Source organism: Salvelinus fontinalis, chromosome 26 (assembly GCF_029448725.1).
Source record: "Salvelinus fontinalis isolate EN_2023a chromosome 26, ASM2944872v1, whole genome shotgun sequence".
NCBI lineage: Eukaryota > Metazoa > Chordata > Actinopteri > Salmoniformes > Salmonidae > Salvelinus > Salvelinus fontinalis.
Window position 1 is genome coordinate 1450199 of NC_074690.1, and position 22500 is coordinate 1472698.

At 41.4% G+C, this 22500-nt stretch overlaps 1 protein-coding gene across 3 annotated transcripts in view; it reads right to left on the reverse strand.

Annotated features, from left to right (window-relative positions):
- The window catches only part of LOC129823537 (netrin-G1-like), a 240760-nt gene extending 228064 nt beyond the window's left edge, over positions 1-12696 (reverse strand). For 2 of the 3 annotated variants that reach the window (XM_055882335.1, XM_055882333.1), the window contains exon 1: positions 11189-11835. The gene's annotated coding sequence lies outside the window, so the exon portion shown is untranslated. Of the gene's footprint in view, positions 1-11188; positions 11836-12290 lie in introns of those variants that run through there. The other variant, XM_055882334.1, reaches the window with a different exon arrangement.
- Positions 12697-22500: the final 9804 nt, after the last annotated feature.

Below are 22500 nucleotides of genomic sequence, written 5' to 3' on the forward strand. Positions count from 1 at the left end.
TCTATTTCTCTGCCTCCCCCTCTCTCTCTCTATTTCTCTGCCTCCCTCTCTCTCTATTTCTCTGCCTCCCCCTCTATCTCTCTATTTCTCTGCCTCCCCTTCTCTCTCTCTATTTCTCTGCCTCCCCCTCTATCTCTCTATTTCTCTGCCTCCCCCTCTCTCTCTCTATTTCTCTGCCTCCCCCTCTATCTCTCTATTTCTCTGCCTCCCCCTCTATCTCTCTATTTCTCTGCCTCCCCCTCTATCTCTCTATTTCTCTGCCTCCCCCTCTCTCTCTCTATTTCTCTGCCTCCCCCTCTCTCTCTCTATTTCTCTGCCTCCCCCTCTATTTCTCTGCCTCCCCCTCTATTTCTCTGCCTCCCCCTCTATTTCTCTGCCTCCCCCTCTATTTCTCTGCCTCCCCCTCTATTTCTCTGCCTCCCCCTCTATCTCTCTATTTCTCTGCCCCCCCCCCTCTATTTCTCTATTTCTCTGCCTCCCCCTCTATCTCTCTATTTCTCTGCCTCCCCCTCTCTCTCTCTATTTCTCTGCCTCCCCCTCTCTCTCTCTATTTCTCTGCCTCCCCCTCTATCTCTCTATTTCTCTGCCTCCCCTTCTCTCTCTCTATTTCTCTGCCTCCCCCTCTATCTCTCTATTTCTCTGCCTCCCCCTCTCTCTCTCTCTATTTCTCTGCCTCCCCCTCTCTCTCTCTATTTCTCTGCCTCCCCCTCTATCTCTCTATTTCTCTGCCTCCCTCTCTCTCTCTCTATTTCTCTGCCTCCCCCCCTCTCTCTCTCTATTTCTCTGCCTCCCCCTCTCTCTCTCTATTTCTCTGCCTCCCCCTCTCTCTCTCTATTTCTCTGCCTCCCCCTCTCTCTCTCTATTTCTCTGCCTCCCCCTCTCTCTCTCTATTTCTCTGCCTCCCCCTCTCTCTCTCTATTTCTCTGCCTCCCCCTCTCTCTCTCTATTTCTCTGCCTCCCTCTCTCTATATTTCTCTGCCTCCCCCTCTATCTCTCTATTTCTCTGCCTCCCCTTCTCTCTCTCTATTTCTCTGCCTCCCCCTCTATCTCTCTATTTCTCTGCCTCCCCCTCTCTCTCTCTCTATTTCTCTGCCTCCCCCTCTCTCTCTCTATTTCTCTGCCTCCCCCTCTATCTCTCTATTTCTCTGCCTCCCCCTCTCTCTCTCTCTATTTCTCTGCCTCCCCCCCTCTCTCTCTCTATTTCTCTGCCTCCCCCTCTCTCTCTCTATTTCTCTGCCTCCCCCTCTCTCTCTCTATTTCTCTGCCTCCCCCTCTCTCTCTCTATTTCTCTGCCTCCCTCTCTATTTCTCTGCCTCCCTCTCTCTCTTTCTCTGCCTCCCTCTCTCCCTTTCTCTGCCTCCCTCTCTCTCTTTCTCTGCCTCCCTCTCTCTATTTCTCTGCCTCCCCCTCTCTCTCTCTATTTCTCTGCCTCCCCCTCTATCTCTCTATTTCTCTGCCTCCCCCTCTCTCTCTATTTCTCTGCCTCCCCCTCTCTCTCTCTTTCTCTGCCTCCCCCTCTCTCTCTCTATTTCTCTGCCTCCCCCTCTCTCTCTCTATTTCTCTGCCTCCCCCTCTCTCTCTCTATTTCTCTGCCTCCCCCTCTCTCTCTCTATTTCTCTGCCTCCCCCTCTCTCTCTCTATTTCTCTGCCTCCCCCTCTCTATTACTATATACTATAATATATATATATATATATATATATATATATATATATATATATATATATATATATATATATATATATATATATTACTATTATTATTAGTAGTATCACAGTGGTAGGGTGGTTTTCAGTTTTCTAAATGATTCATAATTATATTCCCCCCCCCCGGATTATTCGCTCATGAAAAAAGTGTATCTGCGGTGACGATAACTGCTGTAGACTCAGACAGCCAACACCATGTATGTATGAGAGCTTCCCGTGCCTTACTGAAAACTCTTTCCTGTCGGGTTAACATACTGCACACTGGAAACTCTCACACACTGGCCATTAACTTCCAACAGGCTACTTTTGCCTATATATCACATGATTAAGTAGTGATGGGAAACCGAGGCTCTCTGAAGGCTTAGGCGATTTTTTACCAAATTGTGTCGGGGAAAAAAACAGTTAATTACTCTGATCTTCATTATCTGTTTATGTGTCGGGGGGGCTAGAGTCAGTCTGTTATATCTGGAGTACTTCTCCTGTCTTATCCGGTGTCCTGTGTGAATTTAAGTATGCTCTCTCTAATTCTCTCTTTCTTTCTTTCTCTCTCAGAGGACCTGAGCCCTAGGACCATGCCTCAGGACTACCTGGCATGATGACTCCTTGCTGTCCCCAGTCCACCTGGCCGTGCTGCTGTTCCAGTTTCAACTGTTCTACCTGTGGTTATGGAACCGACCTGTCCACCGGACGTGCTACCTGTCCCAGACCCGCTGTTTTGAACTCTCTAGAGACAGCAGGAGCGGTAGAGATACTCTCAATGATCGGCTATGAAAAGCCAACTGACATTTACTCCTGAGGTTCTGACTTGTTGCACCCTCGAAAACTACTGTGATTATTATTATTTGACCATGCTGGTCATTTATGAACATTTGAACATCTTGGCCATGTTCTGTTATAATCTCCACCCGGCACAGTCAGAAGAGGACCGGTCACCCCTCATAGCCTGGTTCCTCTCTAGGTTTCTTCCTAGGTTTTGGCCTTTGTTGGGAGTTTTTCCTAGCCACCGTGCTTCTACACCTGCATTGCTTGCTGTTTGGGGTTTTAGGCTGGGTTTCCGTACAGCACTTTGAGATATCAGCTGATGTAAGAAGGGCTATATAAATACATTTGATTTGATTTGATGCACATTAGTGACACCTGCTGGTCGACAACGCACAGCAGCGTGGGATTATCACATACAGTTGTTGTTTTCTCAGCAGTTTTCATTTTAAGACCTTGGAGCCGCGGTCAGTTGGCTGATTATAGTATTACTATAATATATATATTATAAATATATATTATATTATAGTAGCCTATAATTATATATTATAGTAGCCTATAATGATATATTATATTATAGTAGCCTATAATTATATATTATAGTAGCCTATAATGATATATTATATTATAGTAGCCTATAATTATATATTATAGTAGCCTATAATTATATATTATATTATAATAACCTATAATTATACATTATATTATCCTATAATTATATATTATATTATAATAACCTATAATTATATATTATATTATCCTATAATTATACATTATATTATCCTATAATTATATATTATATTATAGTAGCCTATAATTATATATTATATTATCCTATAATTATATATTATATTATCCTATAATTATACATTATATTATCCTATAATTATATATTATATTATAGTAGCCTATAATTATATATTATATTATCCTATAATTATATATTATATTATCCTATAATTATACATTATATTATCCTATAATTATATATTATATTATAGTAGCCTATAATTATATATTATATTATCCTATAATTATATATTATATTATCCTATAATTATACATTATATTATCCTATAATTATATATTAAAGCCAGCAGCATACCACCCTGCATACCACTGCTGGCTTGCTTCTGAAGCTAAGCAGGGTTGTTCCTGGTCAGTCCCTGGATGGGAGACCAGATGCTGCTGGAAGTGGTGTTGGAGGGCCAGTAGGAGGCACTCTTTCCTCTGGTCTAAAAAAATATCCCAATGCCCCAGGGCAGTGACTGGGGACACTGCCCTGTGTAGGGTGCTGTCTTTCGGATGGGACGTTAAACGGGTGTCCTGACTCTCCGAGGTCATTAAAAATCCCATGGCACTTATCGTAAGAGTACGGGTGTTAACCCCGGTGTCCTGGCTAAATTCCCAATCTGGCCCTCAAACCATCATGGTCACCTAATAATCCCCAGTTTACAATTGGCTCATTCATCCCCCTTCTCTCCCCTGTAACTATTCCCCAGGTTGTTGCTGCAAATGAGAACGTGTTCTCAGTCAACTTACCTGGTAAAATAACGGTAAAATAAATAAATAAAAATAATTATATATTATATTATAGTAGCCTATAATTATATATTATATTATCCTATAATTATACATTATATTATCCTATAATTATATATTATATTATAGTAGCCTATAATTATATATTATAGTAGCCTATAATGATATATTATATTATAGTAGCCTATAATTATATATTATAGTAGCCTATAATTATATATTATATTATATTATCCTATAATTATACATTATATTATCCTATAATTATATATTATATTATAGTAGCCTATAATTATATATTATATTATCCTATAATTATATATTATATTATCCTATAATTATACATTATATTATCCTATAATTATATATTATATTATAGTATCCTATAATTATATATTATATTATCCTATAATTATACATTATATTATCCGATAATTATATATTATATTATAGTAGCCTATAATTAATTGAAATATCAGGGTTGTATCTTACATCATGCTTCCATTTTTCGCCTTCAAGTTGACTATTTAAAAAAACACTGAATCTATGTCATTAGTTACGATGCTTCAGACAGAAACTTACTAAATTAAATAAATGTTTTTAACAACAGTGCAGAAAGAACAATTTCATAAATAGTGTGCCTTCAGTGGAATTCGACCTCATACCCTAACGTCCCTGAATGTTCCCTACCCGCTAAGCTAACGTTGAGGTGAAACTTATCGTTCAAAAATCCTAACTATATTTGCACGTACGGTGTCCAGCAGAGGTCGGGAAAAAAGCACCGGAACCACGGCATAAATCAGTGGGATCTCGCATTTTGCAACAGCCTGTGATCAGACAAAGGTTTGGACGTCAGTAATGACGTACTTGTGATACACGCGTCGACACACAGCTTCGAAGTGAATTGCTTTTTTTTATTTCGACAAATGACTCGGAGCTCCGGTTTCAAACATAACATCACTATTAGTCAGAATATTGTGTTAATCACTCCTCTAAGACCAGAGGACAGACATTCAGCACCTAGCCTATACAACCTCCGTCCAGCCGGTATGAGCCATAACCACTAGCACTAGTGTATGTTCATGGTTTCTAAGGCAAGCCAGGCTTCCCCTCCACCGCCCCCCCGCCCCCCTCAAAAAATTAATTACATATTAAAAAATTGTATCTTTAATCTCTTCGTGTTTAATAATTGTCCTTCAATTCGCAAGAGGCTGACTATCTCACCGAAGAAAACATCCGAAAGAGCGAAAGAGTTGCCCTCGGTCTATGTACAGCGCTTTCAGAAAGTATTCAGTATATCATACACTACAGTTGAGGAACAATGGGAAAGGAATTCTGCTTTAAAAGTTGATCCATTTGTAACCTCACGTTTGAGAAAACGGCCTATGAATATTTTGGTGCCTACTGGAGAGCTCTTCTTTGTCTACACCCATTCAGCATTGTTCACACCCTTTAAAGCTTAAGCCCCACCCATCTCTTTAAGGGTTGGTCCGAGTGTTCTGTCCTAACATTAGCAGTCAAGCACCCAAGTTAACTGGCAAACATTGGCTAGCTATCTCCAGACACAAATGAGAGAACACCTCACTCTGACCATTTTACTCCCCCTAGCAGAGCTGGTTAGGCTGTTTTTATGTTATCCAGACAGTTGGTGACTGCAACTGTGCTGCTGGCAACAATTTAAATACACTTTTTTTTGCCAACGTTTACTGACGTCGTACATATTCAATGGGTGTCGAGTGTTCGTAAATTCCTCAGCGAATTTACCAGCTATCAACAGCTGCTGAGTCGTCATGAACATTCTATTGAAATGGATACTTGCATAGTTGAGTCTTTGTTAAGACATGTCGCTAGCTAGCTAAACAATGAACCATAATCCTAACTCATGACGTTACTACCCTTAATGGATCTGCAGGTAGCTAACCAACCAGATTCAATGTCAGCTAGCTAACATTAGGCTATAACTAGCAATGCAAATGGCTCTGAGATACGAATAATATTACTACACAGATCATACATGTAACGTTAGCTAGCGAGCCAGCAAGCTAACATTAGCTAGCTAGCTAACAGTACACTTTAACGTGAAATTAAAACGACTTTCTGACAAAATTAGAAAAGTGTAATATTTGAAAGTCTAGCTAGCTACATTTATCTTACCCGAATTCATGACTAGACGCTTCTCTCTCTCTGTCACAGATTCCATGATCGATTTTCTTCGACTTTGAAGATGTAATCCGGAGACCATCTCCTTAGCTATCATATTCTAATTCCACTGATTTCAAAACTCGGTCCTCCAGGAAGTGGAGAGCAGCACTTATGCAGTTTTAGTACGCAATAAACATTTTAATATATTTTTTAAAAGCCGCGTACTTACACATACTGACCAGCTCAAATAGACAGAAGCATGGCAGACCAATCTAAACTCATCACTCAAAGGAATGTCCATCCCACTCATTATCTCAGCCAATCATGGCTAGTGGGAGGGTTCCTGCTTTTTTCTGTGGCTAAACCTTCTAGGCGCGTATTTTGGTAGCATTGCCTTTACATTGTTTAACTTGGGTCAAACATTTCAGGAAGCCTTCCACAAGCTTCCCACAAAAAAAGTTGGCTGAATTTTGGCCCATTCCTCCTAACAGAGCTGGTGTAACTGAGTCAGGTTTGTAGGCCTCCATGCTCGCACACGCTTTTTCAATTCTGCCCACAAATGTTCTATAGGATTGAGGTCAGGGCTTTGTGATGGCCGCTACAATACCTTGACTCTGTTGTCCTTAAGACATTTTTCCACAACTTTGGAAGTATGCTTGGGGTCATTGTCCAATTGGAAGACCCATTTGTGACCAAGCTTTAACTTCCTGACTGATGTCTTGAGATGTTGCTTCAATATATGCACATAATTTTCCTCCCTCATGATGCCATCTATTTTGCGATGTTCACCAGTCCCTCCTGCAGCAAAGCACCCCCACAACATGATGCTGCCACCCCTGTGCTTCACGATTGGGATGGTGTTCTTCGGCTTACAGGCCTCCCCCTTTTTCCTCCGAACATAACAATAGTCATTATGGCCAAACATTTCTATTTTTGTTTTATCAGAAGAGAGGACATTTCTCCAAAAAGTACATACTTTGTCCCCATGTGCAGTTGCAAACCGTAGTCTGGCTTTTTTATGGCGTTTTTTGGAGCAATGGCTTCTTCCTAGCTGAGCGACTTTTCAAGTTTTGTGATATAGGACTTGTTTTACTGTGGATATAGACACCTTTGTACCTGTTTCCTCCAGCATCTTCACAAGGTCCTTTGCTGTTGTTCTGAGATTGATTTGCACTTTACGCACCAAAGTATGTTCATCTCTAGGAGACAGAACGAATGATGGCTGATATATATATATATATATATACAGTGGGGAGTATTTGATACACTGCCGGTTGCAGGTTTCCCTACTTGCAAAGACATGTAGAGGTCTGTAATTTTTTATCATAGGTACACTTCAACTGTGAGAGACGGAATCTAAAACAAAAATCCAGAAAAATCACATTGTATGATTTTTAAGTATATCATTTGCATTTTATTGCATGACATAAGTATTTGATACATCAGAAAAGCAGAACTTAATATTTGGTACAGAAACCTTTGTTTGCAATTACAGAGATCATACGTTTCCTGTAGTTCTTGACCAGGTTTGCACACACTGCAACAGGGATTTAAAAAAATATATAAAAAGACAACACTTGTTGAAAGCCATATTAAGGAATAGAGTACAAGTATATAAATAAATGTTTATACGATTGCCAAACTGAGCAATCGGGGGGGAAGGGCCTTGGTCAGGGAGGTGATCCGATGGTCACTCTGACAGAGCTCCAGAGTTCCTCTGTGGAGATGGGAGAACCTTGCAGAAGGACAAACTTCTCTGTCGCACTCCACCAATCAGGCCTTTATGGTAGAGTGGCCAGACAGAAGCCACTCCTCAGTAAAAGGTACATGGCAGCTTGCTTGGAGTTTGCCAAAGGCACCGAAAGGACTCTCGACCCATGATAAACAAGATTCTCTGGTCTGACGAACCATGATTGAACTCTTTGGCCTGAATGCCAAGCATCACGTCTGGGGGAAACATTGCACCATCCCTACGGTGAATCATGGTGGTGGCAGCATCATGCTGTGGGGATGTTTTTCAGCGGCAGGGACTGGGAGACTAGTCAGGATCGTGGGAAAGATGAACGGAGCAAAGTACAGAGAGATCCTTGATGAAAACCTTCTCCAGAACGCTCAGGACCTCAGACTGGGGTCCATCCAGCAGGACAACGATCCTAAGCACACAGCCAAGACATCGCAGGAGTGGCTTCAGGACAAGTCTCTGAATGTCCTTGAGTGGCCCAGCCAGAGCCCAGACTTGAACCCGATCGAACATCTCTGGAGAGACCTGAAAAAAGCTGTGTAGCGACGCTCCCCATCCAACCTGACAGAGCTTGAGAGGATCTGCAGAGAAGAATGGGAGAAACTCCACAAATACAGGTGTACCAAACTTGTAAGGTTATACCCAAGAAGATTCAAGGCTGTAATCGCTGCCAAAAGTGCTTCAACAAAGTACTGAGTAAAGGGTCTGAATATTTACCAGTCAAAAGTTTGGACACACCTACTCATTCTAGGGTTTTTCTTTATTTTTTACTATTTTCTACATTGTAGAATAATAGTGAAGACATCAAAACTATGAAATAACACATATGGAATAATTTAGTAACCACAAAAAGTGTTAAATCAAAATATATTTCATATTTGAGATTCCTTAAAGTAGCCAACCAAAACTCTACAAAACTCTACAAAGACTCTACATATGCATTTCAGGTCAAATAACAACCCAAAGTTTATCTCCCACGAAAAATTAGCAACAGCAAGCTAGCTAAATAGCCTTGAAAGTTTTATGTGTGCTTCGACCTGTCGCCAATTTAATTTGGTAAATTCAAAGTTATTTTTGGTATTTTAACGTGTAATGAACGTGTCTGGTGGGAATAAACAAAATCCACATAAGCACGCGGAGCTGGTTTGGTCAGCATGTAATACTCACAAGTAAAACCATGAAACATGTACCTGTTACTGAGATGGTTCTTTCAATTGATTTGGTTTAGGTAGTCTTGTGGTTAAATCCTTCACCATAGCAGTTATTCTGAGTGCATGTTTTGGGTGATAAAATATAAAAACCAAAATGGATATTCTCCCTCTGACTGGATTCCTAGTGATGGGCAAATGAAGCTTCTTGAAGCATTGAGGCTTTCCAGCCAATTGTTTTCGAAAATGAGGTTCATTATTCGAGACTGTTTGAAACACAGTGTACACAATTGTAATTTATAGCAGCCAAATGATTATAGATGACGTCTCACACGCAGTAGCGCGTAGCCTTTTTTGTCTTCTACCGACACCAATACCAAACCAATCAGGTGGTTGTTCAACAGAAACAAAAGCTTTGGATGTCATTGATCATTGCTAAAGTGATACAGGCATCGGCACACTGCTTTAAAGTAAACTGTTTAGCGATTACGACGCACCACATAGGTGGGAGGGGGGGGGGGGGGGGGGGCGCATTGGAGCTGTCATTTGTGACCGAGACTTGTAAACGTTGTACTTTGAACAAAAAAAACAATGTACATTTCTTGATTGCTAGACATACAAATAATATCATTTCTTGATACATTTAAAACGAGGTGTAGTGGTGGCTGCAACCGACTTGTGACGACTCTTCCTCTGCTTTGTTGTCCGTTACATACTTCTCATTATGGAGAAGAAACTAACATCCGTTTGGCCGGAGCAAAGAGGCTGGCTAGCCAGGCAAAGTGATAAGCACAGTCGTTTGCGAACTGCAGCCCCCCCGCCCAACACTATTCGTTCTCAAGTTTGAGTTTGTTGAGCGGAGGCTGTGTATCTTTTGGTTCTATACAGCTGTGTCCATCATAACATTCAGTAATCAATTAATTGCATTCATTATTGCACCATGAAATCAATGATCAGTTCTAAACATGGATTTTTCTTTTCTATGCTCATGATCTATTTCCCTTCGCACATTTGACAGACAGTTGGTGGTCGTGTGCACATTGGTGGTTGGAGCACGTCTCTGGAGCTGCTGAGCCGGAGGAGCGCGTATTAATCCTGCTGTAGGACTCACTGCGGCCAGCACTAGCAGGTCAAACAAAACGACTAAAAGGAACGAGTCACTCAGGAAACAAAAAAAACGAATCACGACTCTCGAGTCAGTAAAAAGAGTCATTCAAACAAATAGCAAGTAGTTCGGAAACTGCACATTAGAAGTGTACTGTGACTTGCAGGTCTGATGTGGTCCATGAGATTTTCAGCCCACAATGTCAAATATAACTACGCCATAACTAAAGTAAATTAAACTAAAGTAAACTAAAAAGGCATAAAATGTATAACATGCGGACATAAAAGGCTTATTTTTAATTGAACCACAAGGCTTCAGGAATAATAGAAGTCACTGAACGCAACAACCACGTCTTTGTCACTAACAAACAGTCATTGGTGGTTATCGCTCACATTCACTCGAAAGGCATGCAGGGAAATATGAAAATGCGGCTTTACACATTAGAGTGTTAAACCCCCCCCCCCCCCCCCCCCCCCCCAGAATAGCAGAATAACCTGTTCATGTGTTTAAAACGTGTTACAGAGAATAAACACTTTCTGGTCTTGACAATCTGAACACTGTGATGTAAAATTATAAATTTTAAATATAAATTCATATAAACGCATTTAAAAAGTGTTACGAGAGAAAAAAAAAAGGTGTTTAGTTATGTGTTTATAGACACTTGATTGTGTAAGTGCCCTAGAAATGGAGATGTGGGTTAACTGTTTTTAAAACATTCAACAAGTTCATTATGCAACCTAGTGTTTCCCTTAGTTGTTTAGAGTTGGTGTGCTCTGAGAGGTCCTGGACTAGATTGCAATATCTGATGTAGATTTTGGTTACACGACCAGATCGAAAACATCTCGGTCACATCTAAATCTAGAGCCGTATCATTACAATAACCAACCGAGTCATGCGTCAAGCGTGCGTTTAGAAAGCGACAGACAGAGAATAACACCATCTTTCGCGCAAAAAAAACCCCATAGAAGATTAAAATAGCTAAAATACCCCCGATAAATCCTCAGATTTTCGTATCAACTTCAAGATCTAAGCTCTCCTTCCTCTCACCTTATCCAACCTCTTCTTTGGAGATCCCTCTCTTTCACGGAGAGCGAGGTTTTCAGGGAAATCCCAGGAGCACAAACGGCTTCTGTCCAAGTCTCTCTATTACCGCTCAGACGAGTCTCCGGCGACAGGAACAACCCGGAGACACGGGAAACCTCCACGCTTATCCGTAATCATCTGTTTATTTTATGCAGCCGAGACGTCCACGCGGTTGATATATTGAGTCAGTCGACCACGCAGGCGTTCCTCAGGTCTCGGGATCTTCCTTGATAACCTCCTAAACCACCTCTCTCCGCTCTTTCTGCTCTCTGCGGGGTTTAGGGACAGAGCCACAGAGCTCGAGACCGATGGTATATTCGGAGTGGGTAATTACGGGCTTCCCACTGTCTCTACCACTTGTCACTCCCCAATAAGAGTCTAGACTGGAGATAAGCAATCTTTTTCCCAAACGTGAGCTAATAGGAACGGCGAGAACTATTCTAGTTCAACACTTGTCTCTCCCATTCAGCTGGGTCCTAGAGATAACCTTTTGCCCAATTGGAGAGATGAAACCACCCGAGATATCTGGATTTAGAATAGTATATGCCCTCTTTATGTGGACAATAATATGCATGGAGTAGCCCAGTCGAGGCTGAATTGGGGGGTGAGCTTGTGGATATCCGCGCATTCGCATTCTTGTCATATTCTGCCTCTCTATAAAATGTGAAAAGGTATATTTCACATGTGGTTTCCACTGAAGGTTCATGGAATAGTAATATCTATATTTCAGAAAAAAAAACTCATAGTAATTTCTTACTATCGTCTGACAACAATTTCTTTAGTTTGTGTGAACCAAATGCAGGTTTTTTTTTATGTGTAGTTTCATTTAACTAACACTTGCTAATCTGTCATTTTTACCAAAATTCGATAATATGACAGATTAGCAACACATGCATAAACAACTCTTCATCAACATATCAAAAGGAATAATGAATGACGTCGATCAATGGACATCTGCCATTCTCTACTAATCATTTCATTCCATGTGAGAGACGCGGGCAGTGAAAACGCCTGTTATGTATCGTTCCAATATCCTCGAAGACAATAAAAGAAGACAAGTACTTACCTTTCCTCTCTCCAAGTTCACCAGTCACTGAAATACATTTAAACGGGGAACTCCTTCAAATCGACCATGCATAATGTGGTGACTTTTAAAACGCTTTTGTAGGGCAGAGTAGAAGGATGCGACGGAGCGGTTGTGGCTGCTGTACGTGGCACCCGCGGTGAGGAGTCATTGATGTCATACTTGCCCCTGCAGGGTGCCGAACAGTGGGGCAAACAAGTGTCGTGACGGGTCGGTTTGTGCAAGACGCTTAATGTTGGTGTATTGCCATGTCCGGGACCGGGAGGTAGCACCATAACCACACCCAATCTGAAGGTCAGCATCATTAAATAGTTGTGTCCATAGATTACTAATAGACTGTTGGAACACTAAACTCACGTAGTGGGATATTCTAATTGACGTCATTATGGTTATCAATTGTGATCCAAGTCAAATGTCTCCATATTGTGAAATCGGTTTTTTTTTGGGGGGGGGGGGGGGATAATGAAATCACATGTTATGGGCGTGAGAGAAATAATGATTTGAGTGTAAGGGACGCTAGGTAGGCCTACTTGATTTAAAGATGCCTTTAAAGGTGTTGAAATGAGATTGGTTAAAGTCATAGTTGGCTGCAACGATTGGTTTATTATTTAACGAGTGTTTTCATTATTTCAGGATAGCGATACCATGGGGGGGGGGGGGGGGGGTACAGTGTTCTGTTAGCCCCCGTCCCCCAAATGACTATTCCTATGTTCGAGACGTTATGCTGCATGTGTTATGCTGCAACAACAAAAACACTGCCACTGATAATGCACATGTCTACTCAATACAACACATGTTTAATTGAACTTTACACTGTTCACTGTATAATAGAATAGTGTGTAGAATGGCTGATTTGCATCGTGAAACTGATCTGCAGGTCATTGTGGCAGTAAGGGGGAAAAACACTGTGTGAAACTGATCTGCACGTCATTGTGGCAGTAAGGGGAAATACACTGTGTGAAACTGATCTGCATGTCATTGTGGCAGTAAGGGGGAAAACACTGTGTGAAACTGATCTGCATGTCATTGTGGCAGTAAGGGGGAAATACACTGTGTGAAACTGATCTGCATGTCATAGTGGCAGTAAGGGGGGAAAACACTGTGTGAAACTGATCTGCAAGTCATTGTGGCAGTAAGGGGAAATACACTGTGTGAAACTGATCTGTAGGTCATTGTGGCAGTAAGGGGGAAAAACACTGTGTGAAACTGATCTGCATGTCATTGTGGCAGTAAGGGGGAAAAACACTGTGTGAAACTGATCTGTAGGTCATTGTGGCAGTAAGGGGGAAAAACACTGTGTGAAACTGATCTGCATGTCATTGTGGCAGTAAGGGGGGAAAACACTGTGTGAAACTGATCTGCATGTCATTGTGGCAGTAAGGGGGGAAAACACTGTGTGAAACTGATCTGCAAGTCATTGTGGCAGTAAGGGGGAAAAACACTGTGTGAAACTGATCTGCAAGTCATTGTGGCAGTAAGGGGAAATACACTGTGTGAAACTGATCTGCATGTCATAGTGGCAGTAAGGGGGGAAAACACTGTGTGAAACTGATCTGCATGTCATTGTGGCAGTAAGGGGGGAAAAACACTGTGTGAAACTGATCTGTATGTCATTGTGGCAGTAAGGGGAAAAACACTGTGTGAAACTGATCTGTATGTCATTGTGGCAGTAAGGGGAAAAACACTGTGTGAAACTGATCTGCAGGTCATTGTGGCAGTAAGGGGGGAAAAACACTGCGTGAAACTGATATGCATGTCAAACCAAATCAAATTTTATTGGTCACATGCACATGGTTTGCAGACGTTATTGTGTTAGCAGACGTTATTGCGTTAGCAGACGTTATTGCGTTAGCAGACGTTATTGTGTTAGCAGACGATATTGTGTTAGCAGACGATATTGCCTTAGCAGACGTTTTTGCGTTAGCAGACGTTATTGCGTTAGCAGACGTTATTGTGTTAGCAGACGTTATTGTGTTAGCAGACGTTATTGTGTTAGCAGACGATATTGTGTTAGCAGACGTTATTGTGTTAGCAGACGATATTGTGTTAGCAGACGATATTGTGTTAGCAGACGATATTGTGTTAGCAGACGATGTTGTGTTAGCAGACGTTATTGCGTTAGCAGACGTTATTGCGTTAGCAGACGTTATTGTGTTAGCAGACGATGTTGTGTTAGCAGACGTTATTGCGTTAGCAGACGTTATTGCGTTAGCAGACGTTATTGTGTTAGCAGACGTTATTGCGTTAGCAGACGTTATTGTGCGTGTAGCGAAATCTAGATCTGACAGTGCAGCAGTATCTAACAGGTAATATATAACAACCCCACAACAAAACCTAATACACACAATCTAGTAAAGGAATGGGATGAGAATATAGAAGTATAAAATATATGGATGAGCAGTGACAGAGCGGCTGAGATGCAATAGATAGTAAAGAATAGATAGTGAAGGATACAGTATACAGTATATACATATGAGATGAGTAATGCGAGATGTGTAAACATTCTTAAAGTGGCATTATTAAAGTGACTAGTGTTCCATTTATTAAAGTGGCCAATGACATCAAGTCTGTAGGTAGGCAGCCACCTCTCTGTGCTAGTGGTGGCTGTTTAACAATCTGATGGCCTTGAGATAGAAGCTGTTTTTCAATCTCGTTATCCCAGCTCTGATGCACCTGTACTGACCTCGCCTTCTGGATGATAGCGGGGTGAACAGGTAGTGGCTCGGGTGGTTGTTGTCCTTGATGATCTTTTTTATCTTCCTGTGACATCGGGTGGTGTAGGTGTCCTGGAGGGCAGATAGTTTACCCCCGGTGATGCGTTGTGCAGACCTCACTACCCTCTGGAGAGCCTTACGGTTGTGGGCGGTGCAGTTACCGTATCAGGTGGTGATACAGCCCGACAGGATGCTCTCAATTGTGCACCTGTAAATGTTAGTGAGGGTTTTTGGTGACAAGCTACATTTTTTCAGCCTCCTGAGGTTGAAGAGGCGCTATTGCACCTTCTTCATCACACTGTCTGTGTGGACCATTTCAATTTGTCGGTGATATGTACACCGAGGAACTTTAAACGTCCACCTTCTCCACTGCTGTCCTGTCGGTGTGGATACGGGGGTGCTGCTGTTTCCTGAAGTCCACAATCATCTCTTTTGTTTTGCTGACATTGAGTGAGAGGTTATTTTCCTGACACCACACTCCGAGGGCCCTCACCTCCTCCCTGTAGGCCGTCTCGTCATTGTTGGTAATCAAGCCTACCACTGTAGTGTCGTCTGCAAACTTGATGATTGAGTTGGAGGCGTGCTTGGCCACGCAGTTGTGGGTGAACAGGGAGTACAGGGGGGGCTGAGCACGCACCCTTGTGGGGCCCCAGTGTTGAGGATCAGCGGAGTGGAGATGTTGTTTCCTACCCTCACTACCTGGGGGCGGCCCGTTAGGATGTCTAGGACCCAGTTGCACATGGCGGGGTTGAGACCCAGGGCCTCCAGCTTAATGATGAGTTTGGAGGGTACTATGGTATTGAATGCTGAGCTGTAGTCAATGAACAGCATTCTTACATAAATATTACTCTTGTCCAGATGGGATAGGGCAGTGTACACTGTGATGGCGATTGCGTCGTCTGTGGGCTTATGGGGGCGTGAACCAAATTGGAGTGGGTCGAGGGTAACAGGTAGGGTGGAGGTGATATGATCCTTGACTAGCCTCTCAAAACACTTCATGATAACAGAGGTGAGTGCTACGGGGCGATAGTCATTTAGTTCAGTTACCTTCGCTTTCTTGGGAATGTCACTGTGACAGTAAGGGGAAAACACTGCATGAGACCTTTTTTACCCCCCCTCCCCTCCCTCACACACACACACACACACTCTCTCCCTCCCTCTCATAAACACACACGCAAACACCAGTCTCTCTCTCCCACAAACACATGCACAGACTGCTCCGAACATTTAAAACATTAAGCCACCAAAACATAATTTAAGGAGCACCGGAAAGAAATAGATGTTTGATATAGTTTAGTCTTCCATTAGGCCTATATGAATACTACCTTTGAAGCACATCTCATGAGTAGCAGACCCTTGTCCTTTCTTACTGTGCCAATCTGTAAGGCATCTGTGTGTAGCTGGTGAAATGAGTCAGGCGCAGGACCGCAGATAAGAGTAAAGAAATACATTTTACTCAAAATATATCACAATACACGTCGTAAATACAAGGCCACACAATATGGACCACAATACAATAAACAATTACTCACATATAAACATGGGGGAACAGAGGGTTAAATAATGAACAAGTAATTGGGGGATTGAAACCAGGTGTGTAAGACAAAGACAAAACAATTGGAAAATGAAAAGTGGATCGGCGATGGCTAGAAGGCCGGTGACGTCGACCGCCGAACGCCGCCCGAACAAGAAGGGACCGACTTCGGCGGAAGTCGTGAGACAATCAAATATTCCTAGACCTACTGTCAAATTAACAGGAGGTTAGCTAGCTAGGTAACATGACTGAACAACGCTGTTTGTTATCAATCTAATAATTTGCGAACTGGGATTAGTTTAAAATAGCCTGCAACATGGTTTGTAAAAGGTAGCTCCGCAATATGGGTCATATTTACATTTTTTACAGTTTGAGCTAGAGGCATTGTTTTATTTGCTGTAAAGCTGCAAAAATGTCTGTCGCAAAGCTGTGCTCCATTTCCTCTCTGTCGGAGAACTTGCAATTGCAAAGCCTACTTGTACTGGAATGTGCTGTGTGTATGCCACATGGTATAACCAGAGCACAAGCAGTCAGGACAGGCTAGTCTGAGTAAGCCTTGCATTTGCAGGTTCTCTCCAACAGAGAGGAAATGGAGCACAGGTCTGCAACAGGCATTTATTTAGATATAGTACCAGTCAAAAGTTTGGACACTGTCACGTTCCTGACCTTATTTCCTTTATTTTGTTTTTGTTTAGTATGGTGAGGGCTTGAGTTGGGGTGGGCATTCTATGTTATGTGTTTCTATGTTGGGTTTAATGTATTAGCCTGATATGGTTCTCAATTAGGGGCAGGTGTTTTACGTTTCCTCTGATTGAGAACCATATTAAGGTAGGCTGTTCTCACTGTTTGTTTGTGGGTGATTGTTGCTGTGTCTGTGTTTGTTTCACCACACGGTACTGTTTCGTTTCGTTCGTTTCGTTCGTTCGTTCGTTCATTCGTTCGTTCATTTGTTCCTGTTCGTGCGTTCATGTTTTGTGTTCTCAAGTTCAGGTCTGTTAACGTCGTTTATTATTTTGTAGTTTGTTAGTGTTTTTTCCATCTTCGTTTATAAGAATAAATAATTATGTATTCAACCCACGCTGCATTTTGGTTCGATCCTTGTTCCTCCTCAGACGAGGAGGAAGACGAGCGTTACAGACACACCGACTCATTGAAGGGTTTTTCATATTTTTTTTACTGTTTTCTACATTGTAGAATAATAGGGAAGACATCAAAACTATGAATAACACATGTGGAATCATGTAGTAACAAAAACAAGTGTTAAACAAATCAAAGTATATTTTATATTATTCAAAGTAGCCACCCTTTGCCTTGTTGACAGCTTTGCACACTCTTGGCATTCTCTCAACCAGCTTCATGAGGAATGCTTTTCCGACAGTCTTGAAAGTGTTCCCACATACGCTGAGTACTTGTTGGCTGCTTTTCCTTCACTCTGCGGTCCAACTCATCCCAAACCTTCTCAATTGGGTTGAGGTCGGGTGATTGTGGAGGCCTGGTCATCTTATGCAGCACTCCATCACTCTCATTCTTGGTCAAATAGCCCTTACACTGCCTGGAGGTCTGTTGGGTCATTGTCCTGTTGAAAAACAAATGATAGTTCCACTAAGCGCAAATCAGATGGGATGGTGTTTCGCTGCAGAATGCTGTGGCACCCATGCTGGTTAAGTATGCCTTGAATTCTAAATAAATCAATGACAGTGTCACCAGCAAGCACCCCCACACCATTACACCTCCTCCTCCATGCTTCACGGTGGGAACCACACATGTGGAGATAATCCGTTCACCTACTCTGCATCTCACAAAGACACGGTGGTTGGAACCAAAAATCTCAAATTTGGACTCATCAGACCAAAGGACAGATTTCCACTGGTCTAATGTCCATTGCTTGTGTTTCTTGGCCCAAGCAAGTCTCTTCTTCTTATTGGTGTCCTTTAGTGGTTGTTTCTTTGCAGCAATTCAACCATGAAGGCCTGATTCACGCAGTCTTCTCTGAACAGCTGATGTTGAGATGTGTCTGCAACTTAAACTCTGTAAAGCATTTCTTTCGGCTGCAATTTCTGAGGCTGGTAACTCTAATGAACTTATCCTCTGCAGCAGAGGTAACTCTGGATCTTCCTTTCCTGTGGCGTTCCTCATGAGAGCCAGTTTCATCAAAGCGCTTGAGGGTTTTTGCGACTGCATTTGAAGAAACTTTCAAAAGTTCTTCAAATTTTCTGCATTGACTGACCTTCATGTCTTGAACTAATGATGGTCTGCCGTTGCTCTTTGCTTATTTGAGCTGTTCTTGCCATAATATGGACTTGGTGTTTTACCAAACAGGACTATCTTCTGTATACCACCCCTACCTTGTCACAACACAACTGATTGGCTCAAATGCATTAAGAAGGAAAGCAACTCCACAAATTAACTTTTAACAAGGCACAGCTGTTAAATGAAATGTATTTATGAAGCTGGTTGAGAGAATGTCAAGTGTGAACAGCTGTCATCAAGGCAAAGGGTGGAAAAATAGATTTTGATTTGTTTAACAGTTTTTTTTGTTACCTCATGATTGCATATGTGTTATTTCATAGTTTTGATGTCTTCAATAATATACTCAATGTAGAAAATAGTACAAATAAAGGAAAACCCTTGTGTGTGTCCAAACTTTTGACTGGTACTATATACAGGTGAAGTCGCAAGTTTACATACACCTTAGCCAAATATATTTAAACTCAGTTTTTCACAATTCCTGACATTTAATCCAAGTCAAAAATCCCTGTTTTAGGTCAGTTAGGATCACCACATAACGACGGTCATTATGGCCAAACACTTCAGAACAGAGGACATGTTTCCAAAAAGTACGATCTTTGTCCCCGTGTGCAGTTGCAAACCGTAGTCTGGCTTTTTTTATGGCAGTTTTGGAGCAGTAGCTTCTTCCTTGCTGAGCGGCCTTTCAGGTTATGTCGATATAGGACTCGTTTTACTGTGGATAACGATACAAGGCAAAGGGTGGAAAAATAGATTTTGATTTGTTTAACAGTTTTTTTTGTTACCTCATGATTGCATATGTGTTATTTCATAGTTTTGATGTCTTCAATAATATACTCAATGTAGAAAATAGTACAAATAAAGGAAAACCCTTGTGTGTGTCCAAACTTTTGACTGGTACTATATACAGGTGAAGTCGCAAGTTTACATACACCTTAGCCAAATATATTTAAACTCAGTTTTTCACAATTCCTGACATTCCTTTCACAATTCCTGACATTTAATCCAAGTCAAAAATCCCTGTTTTAGGTCAGTTAGGATCACCACATAACGACGGTCATTATGGCCAAACACTTCAGAACAGAGGACATGTTTCCAAAAAGTACGATCTTTGTCCCCGTGTGCAGTTGCAAACCGTAGTCTGGCTTTTTTTATGGCAGTTTTGGAGCAGTAGCTTCTTCCTTGCTGAGCGGCCTTTCAGGTTATGTCGATATAGGACTCGTTTTACTGTGGATAACGATACTTTTGTACCTGTTTCCTCCAGCATCTTCACAGGGTCCTTTGCTGTTGTTCTGGGATTGATTTGCACTTTTCTCACCAAAGTACATTCATCTCCTTCCTGAGCGGTATGACAGCTGCGTGGTCCCATGGTGTTTATACTTGCATACTTTTGTTTGTACAGATGAACGTGGTACCTTCAGGCATTTAGAAATTGCTCCCAAGGATGAACCAGACTTGTGGAGGACTACAATTCTTTTTCTGAGGTCTTGGCTGATTTCTTTTGATTTTCCCATGATGTCAATCAAAGAGGTACTGGGTTTGAAGGTAGGCCTTGAAATACATCCACAGGTATCCCTCCAATTGACTCAGTTGATGTCAATTAGCCTATCAGAAGCTTCTAAAGCCATGACATAATTTTCTGGAATTTTCCAAGCTGTTTAAAGGCACAGTCAACTTAGTGTATGTAAACTTCTGACCCACTGGAATTGTGATACTATGAATTATAAGCGAAATAATCTGTCTGCAAACAAATGTTGGAAAAATTACTTGTGTCATGCACAAAGTAGATGTCCTAACCGACTTGCCAAAACTATAGTTTGTTATTAACAAGAAATGTGTGGAGGGTTGAAAAACAAGTTGTAATGACTCCAACTCAAGTGTAAGTAAAATTCAGACATCAGACACTGTAAATATATATATATATATATATATATATATTTGTATGTACTTAAAACGTTTTGGGTCACTTAGAAACTTCCTTGTTTTTGAAAGAAAATACTTTTTTTGGGCCATTAACATAACATCAAATTGATAATAGGTAAAGTGTAGACATTGTTAATGTTGTAAATGACTATTGTTGCTGGAAATGGCAGATTTTCTTATGGAATATCTACATTGGCGTAGAGAGGCCCATTATCAGCAACCATCACTCCTGTGTTCCAATGGCACGTTGTGTTAGCTAATCCAAGTTGATCATTTTAAAAGGCTAATTGATCGTTAGAAAACACTTTTGCAATTATATTAGCACAGCTGAAAACTATTATTCTGATTAAAGAAGCAATAAAACTTTCCTTTAGACTAGTTGAGTATCTGGAGCATCAGCAGTTGTGGGTTCGATTGCAGGCCAGAAAAATGGCCAGAAACAAAGACATTTCTTCTGAAACTCGTCAGTCTATTCTTGTTCTGAGAAATGAAGGTTATTCCATGAGAGAAATTGCCAAGAAACTGAAGATCTGGCACAACGCTGTGTACTACTCCCTTCACAGAACAGAGCAAACTGGCTCTAACCATAATAGAAAGAGGAGTGGGAGGCCCCGGTGCACAACTGAGCAAGAGGACAAGTACATTAGACTGTCTAGTTTGAGAAACAGACGCCTCACAAGTCCTCAACTGGCAGCTTCGTTAAATAGTACCCGCAAAACACCAGTCTCAACGTCAACAGTGAAGAGGCGACTCCGGGATGCTGGCCTTCTAGGCAGTTCCTCTGTCCAGTGTCTGTGTTATTTTGTCCATCTTAATCTTTTATTTTTATTGTCCAGTCTGAGATATGGCTTTTTCTTTGCAACTCTGCCTAGAAGGCCAGCGTCCCGGAGACGCCTCTTCACTGTTGACGTTGAGACTGGTGCTTTGCGAGTACTATAGACTGAAATTGCCAGTATGTTGTCTTTCCAAAAACAAGAAGTGACCCCAAACTTTTGAACGGTAGTGTGTACATATATATAGAGAGAGATTATTTATAGCTCAGTGGATTTACCAGGATGATGAAATGACACAATGTATCAACTTTGCTAGATCTGTTGGCTGCTCCAATGTAACAACAGAAGACTCATCAGGGTCTGCATCTCGCTCCAACCTTACAGCTAAATTATATTAGAAAAACTGATGGAGGAATAGATGTGTGTTAAAAAAAAAATCTTAAGTGGACAGTATTGGACCCATACAAGAGACTAGTTATATTTAAACTGGCTTTATAAACATTCAATAACAGGCCCCAGATTGTTTTTTAACAAATGTGATAGTTGTCACGCCCTGGCCTTAGTTATCTTTGTTTTCTTTATTATTTTAGTTAGGTCAGGGTGTGACATGGGCGATGTTTGTGTGTTTTTGTCTAGTCGAGGGTGTTTGTATTGTCTAGGGGGTTTTGGTAGAGTTTTTGGGGTTGTGTTCAGTGTAGGTGTCTAGGTATGTCTATGGTTGCCTGAGTGGTTCTCAATCAGAGACAGCTGTCTATCGTTGTCTCTGATTGGGAGCCATATTTAAGGCAGCCATAGGCATTAGGCAGGTTGTGGGTAATTGTCTATGTTGCATGTGTGCACGTAGGTTTGTATTTATTTATTTTTTTGTAAATTTGTAAAATTGTTTGTTTCGTCTTCGTTATATTAAAAGAAGATGTATTCGTATCACGCTGCACCTTGGTCCTCTCTTCCACAGAAAGACGATCGTGACAACATGGAACTGTTCTTGGGTATATTGTTTG